Source organism: Schistocerca serialis, chromosome 9, assembly GCF_023864345.2.
Source record: "Schistocerca serialis cubense isolate TAMUIC-IGC-003099 chromosome 9, iqSchSeri2.2, whole genome shotgun sequence".
Lineage (NCBI taxonomy): Eukaryota > Metazoa > Arthropoda > Insecta > Orthoptera > Acrididae > Schistocerca > Schistocerca serialis.
The window spans coordinates 309161441-309167476 of NC_064646.1; the positions used below are offsets into that span (position 1 = coordinate 309161441).

The window sequence follows — 6036 nt, forward strand, 5'->3', positions numbered from 1 at the left end:
GAACCGTGCGACTGCTACGGTCGCAGGTTCGAATCCTGCCTCGGGCATGGATGTGTGTGATGTCCTTAGGTTAGTTAGGTTTAAGTAGTTCTAAGTTCTAGGGGACTGATGACCACAGCAGTTGAGTCCCATAGTGCTCAGAGCCATTTGAACCATTTTTCTTACTCCCACAACGATTATTGCCTGACGGTAAGGTATGTGTGTTCAAAGTTTGGTTGAAATCCGTCCAGTGGTTTTCGGGAAGATGTGGCACATACACACATACAAGCATTCATTTTTATGATATGTGTAGATTTCACCTACCCATTCCTCTTGCAGCCGTTCCAGATCCTCACCGACGTGTGTTTGCAAGAAACTACACCGCTGTTTGAATACAGGATATTCTTCCAGCATTAGGGAGATGAACGATTTAGGTACACGCCTGGACGGCTGCAGTTTCAGTAAAAAAATGGTTCAAATGGCTCTGAGCACTATGGGACTCAACTGCTGAGGTCATTAGTCCCCTAGAACTTAGAACTAGTTAAACCTAACTAACCTAAGGACATTACAAACATCCATGCCCGAGGCAGGATTCGAACCTGCGACCGTAGCGGTCTTGCGGTTCCAGACTGCAGCGCCTTTAACCGCACGGCCACTTCGGCCGGCGTTTCAGTAAAAGATTACGTTTCGATGTATTGTTGCGAAACTAAGTCTACTGCTTAATCCTTCAACAACTTTTTGAATGTGAAACGGGGAACACTTAGTAAAGGTACCCTCTCGTTCCTCCCTCCTCTTCTATCTTCAAATGTTAGGTTCTTCCCTACACCGCCCTCTCGTTCCTCCAGTAACAAAACCAACGCTATACAATTGCGGCCCGTATCCGACACAAGCTTCCAATTTTTTAAGGATATTGCTAGGTGACGCTAGTCCCCATAGCTCTCATCCTGACACCTGCCTGTAGCAGAAACATCCCACTGCGAGTTTCCAGCTCCCCTCTCATTCCGACGAATAACTACGTAATCAAAAGTCGGTTTATGAGGTTCTTGGCCAGCCCTGACACATTTGTACCATTTGTTGATATGGAACTGATAAACGCCACAAGTGTAGGAGTGTTCAACCACAATCTGCATTATAGCTGTATATAATTGTCTCTGTTTCGCGGCCCAGGGTTGTACGTACACAGGTTCACCGTTTGAAAATTAGTGGTTTTATTTAATCACAAGCCACTAATTGAGAGAAATACAGTAACCTATAGCCTGTTTATTTTGTAAACACGGCAAATAAAAGATTACTCTTCCTTAGTTACCACGTAACTGTCAACTTAAAATTACTAAAACATTTCCTAGCACACAGTGTTTTGAACTAACTCAGCGTAACTTCCTTCCTGTCTGAAAAAGATCTACCTAAAAATAACACTAACTGCGTCATCATTTCTGGGTCAAAAGGCATTTTAAATAACATTACTGTGTTGGCTGAAGACCAGACTCAAATATTAAGAAGTAGACAACAGTTCTAAATGGTGTCCCTCGTAAAGTGCCAGTTCTTTTCGTAAGAAATCACTATTTATAGCTGTCTGATTGAATAGCATTTGCAAGCAGAAGACAATATCGACGACATTTAATAACAAACTACTACTTCCAACATAAAATTTAGAATTGCTGGAATAAAATGCTGATGCATGTCAGTCTCTTCAATTTTGTATGCTAATGTTGTTCCCGGCGCTAAAATTTCGATGTGGTAATTGTTTGTGAAATAATAAATGTTTTAATATCGCTATATTAACTAATACAGTACTAATTAACATACAGCCCTCTCCTTGCTTTCGATACTTTGTACGAAGACAGTTCGACACCCTGTCCCGTCTGCAACAGCACAATCAAAAAAATGGCTCTGAGCACTATGGGACTCAACTGCTGTGGTCATCAGTCGCCTAGAACTTAGAACTAATTAAACCTAACTAACCTAAGGACATCACACACATCCGTGCCCGAGGCAGGATTCGAACCTGCGGCCGTAGCAGCAGCGCGTCTCCGGACTGGAGCGCCTAGAACCGCACGACCACGACAGCACAATCACTCGAATATGTGATCTAATGAAAATGATGATTTATAATCTATGCAAATTCCACACATTAAGCGTTTTGGATCAGTTTAGTAAAGTAGTCCGCTACAAAAGCTAATATGTCACTATGAACCTCGTGTATTCCTGCCTTCCACTAAATATAATTTGGCGTTTAGATGAAACGGAGAACTGTACATTATCGGATTCAGCTCACATTTATCCATACAAGAAATGTACTCATATCAAACTCAGAAAATTACAAGCAAAGTTATGTAGTGAGAATTGTATGTTACATAGAATCGAAAATTGAAAGAAACTCTAGATCATCCAGGTTCCTGTGCAGATAGTAGTGCTCCGCTCCGGACGCAATCCGCTTGGCGGATTAACGGCTAGTGTCGGTGTGCCGGCTAGTCTGGATGTGGTTTTTAGGCGATTTTCACATCCCACTAAGTAAACACCGGGCTTATACCCAAGTCTCACCTCGCTTAAACGATTCGCTAACATCTGGAAAACTTTTACTCACATTCACACAGATAACACAATACATATACAGTTGCGGTACACATATTCCGTCCCAGGAGGGGGGCTAACAAGCTGGCTATCGGGCCACACCTTCAATTAATCAAACCACATCAATTAGTAACGAAGCCGACTCTTCCCTGATGCGGCACAAAGCCACAAAAAATGGTGATGACTAGGTATCTGCCTCTGCTACTGTGTCATGCCCAGATCTCTCAATTGGCACAGCATTTGTCCCAGAAAGTAAAAGGTTGCGAGTTCGAGTCTTGGTCCAGCAATCAGTTTTAATCTGGCGGGACGTTTCAGGAAAAAGGAGCGTTGTCATGCAGTTTATGATTCACAGACTGTAAGGCACAGTTGTGGATTCAACTGCGAAGATCTTAGGAATGTGTTAAGAAAGGGAGCACGAGGTATGTCGATAACGCTTCGAGCCTGGGGCGACGACGATAAGCTCGGCGACTGACTCGTGCATTCGAGATAAATAGGTTGTATAACGTAATCGGCTTTCATCTGCTCTCATCTCCTGCTCCCATCGCCGACAATTCGAATAGTACTCAACATCTGTTCGCAGTCATCAGCCAGGAACGTTAAGACATATGACGCACGTCTCACGAAAGAGATTTATGATGAACGCGTTTTAAGGCACAATGCTCTGGCAGCAAGTGCAAGAAGCTGCAAACAAATAACGTGTTAAATAGTGTGAGATACAACACGAGGCCAAAACAGAACCGTCACCTCTGCAAATGGAGAATGCAATGTGCGTGAAGTATGGAAACAAGCAGAGATTTTGTACGAAACTGTATGGCACTCACTTAGGATCGTCCTCAGTAAATCTATTTAAAAAATGTAAATGTAAATGTTCGTTTGTTCAAAATTTTAAATCTGAAAGTTCTTCACCGATTGCTTCGAAATTATGACACAACGTTGCATTCTAACATGTGCGTGTTTTTATGTGCTAACTTCTAAATGCATATAATACATAAATAAAAAAGTAATATCCACAGGGAAAACGGCATTACGAAAAATTTCGAAAAGTACTTGATCGATTTACTTTAAATTTTTACACAATACTCTAATGAACATTCAGACGGACACAGCCTACACAGTTTTAATATATACATATTCTGTCCCCTCTCTCTCTTCATCTCCTCCTTTCTGCTTTCTATCTCCGTTCCTCCCACTCCTTTGTCCATCTTGTCTTTCCCCCTCTTTCTGACTTTGAACTTTGTTTATTGTTATTGCAGTTTAGATTCTGTAGTAGTATTCTAAACAGAAAGTTGTATTTGTGGCTTGTGGAAGAATATTACTATAGAATATAAATTGCAATAACAATAAAACAAAGCTCAAGGTCAGAGAGAGGGGGAAAGAGGAGATGGACAAAGGGACGGGAGGAAATAGAGACAGAAAGCGAAAAGGAGGAGATGAACAAAAGGGGGGGGGGGGGCACTTGTCAGCTCTTGCCGTCTTCGGAATTGTGTGGATGATGCGTTTTCGAAAGTCAGATGGTATACCGTCATACTCACACATTCTACACACCAACATGAATAGCCGTTTTGTTGCCACTTCCCCCAATGATTTTAAAAAATTCTGGTGGAATGTTATCTATCCCTTCTGCCTTATTTGATCTTAAGTCCTCCAAAGCTCCTTTAAATTCTGATTCTAATACCGGGTTCCCTATCTCTTCTAAATCTACTCCTTTTCTTCTTCTATCACATCAGACAAATCTTACCCCTCATTTTCCACCTATCCGCTCTCTCCTCTGCATTTAACAGTGGAATTCCCGTTGCACTCGTAATATTATAACACTTGCATTTAATGTCACCGAAGATTTTTTGACTTTCCTGTATGCTGAGTCTATCCTTCCGACAATCATTTGTTTCTCGATGTCTTCACATTTTCCTGCAGCCATTTCGTGTTAGCTTCCCTGCACTTCGTATTTATTTCATTCCTCAGCGACTTGTATTTCTGTATTCCTGAGTTACCCGGAACATTTTTGCACTTCCTCCTTTCATCGATCAATTGATGTATTTCTTCTGTTACCCATGGTTTCTTCGCAATTACCTTCTTTGTATCTATGTTTTCCTTCGTAACTTCTGTGAAGACTCTTTTTAGAAATGTCCATTCCTCTTCAAGTCTACCGCCTACTAAGCTATTCCTTATTGCTTTATCTATAGCCTTAGAGAACTTCAAACGTATCTCGTCATTCCTTAGTACTTCCGTATCCCACTTCTTTGCGTATTGATTCTTCCTGACTAATGTCTTAAACTTCAGCCTACTCTTCATCACTACTGTATTGTGATATGAGTCTATATCTGCTCCTGGGTACGCTTTACAACCCAGTATCTGATTTCGGAATCTCTGTCCGACCATTATGAAATCCAACTGAAACCCTCCCGTATCACCCAGCCTTTTCCAATTATACATCCTCCTCTTGTGATTCTTGAACCGAGTATCCGCTGTTACGAGCTGAAACTTGTTACAGAACTCAATTAGTCTTTCTCCTCTCTCATTCCTTGTCCCCAGCCCATATTCTCCTGTAACCTTTTCTTCTACTCCTTCCCCTACAACTGCATTCCAGTCCTCCATTACTATTAGATTTTCATCCCTATTTACGTACTGTATTACCCTTTGGTTCTATGGAACCAATATGGGTCGCTATTGGGCGCCATAACCGCGTACGAAAATCAGCGGCTCGTTATTTACGCGAATTACGTGACCTGTCCTTAGACATCTAATACCATATACCTCCACAAATCTGCCAACAGAATCAGTGATTTATTTCGTTTCATCGGCGGACAAGCAAGATATTAAGCAGGTGGTCTTGATGATTTGGCTCATCAGTGTTCATCGATCTTCAGTAATGCGGGTCATTTGTCAAATATAATATATAATTCACGCAGAACTGGGTATCGTCTTTCATCGTCCCTCGTGTTTTGCGTGGCTGGTGGAAAAATTACAATGTTATGTTTCCGCAGCAGTCTGTCAATTTATGGCGATAAAGTAAGCGCTATGGAAGAGATGTTCTTATCTTTAGAATGAAATTTTCACTCTACAGCGGAGTGTGCGCTGATATGAAACTTTCTGGCAGATTAAAACTGTGTGCCGGACCGAGACTCGAACTCGGGACCTTTGCCTTTCGCGGGCAAATGCTCTACCAACTGAGCTACCCAAGCACGACTCACGTCCCGTCCTCACAGCTTTAATTCCGCCAGTACCCGTCTCCTACCTTTCAAACTTCACAGAAGCTCTCCTGCAAACCTTGCAGAACTAGCACTCCTTGTAGAGCACTTGCCCAAGAAAGGCAAAGGTCCCGAGTTCAAGCCTCGGTCCGGCACACAGCTTTAATGTTTTAATCTGCCAGAAAGTTTCATCTTCTTATCTTCTTCTTCCGTGTTTTCGTCTTCCATGTCTTTCTTGAGGCTCTTGCGTCGCATAACCGTTGGAATCTGTCGGTTGCTGTATCCATACTCCTGGAAG

At 42.1% G+C, this 6036-nt stretch overlaps 1 non-coding gene across 1 annotated transcript; it reads right to left on the reverse strand.

The window, feature by feature from the left end:
* Window positions 1-5658: 5658 nt before the first annotated feature.
* On the reverse strand, window positions 5659-5733 carry Trnas-cga (transfer RNA serine (anticodon CGA)). The gene has a single exon. It is a non-coding gene; the product is annotated as a tRNA-Ser (tRNA).
* Window positions 5734-6036: the final 303 nt, after the last annotated feature.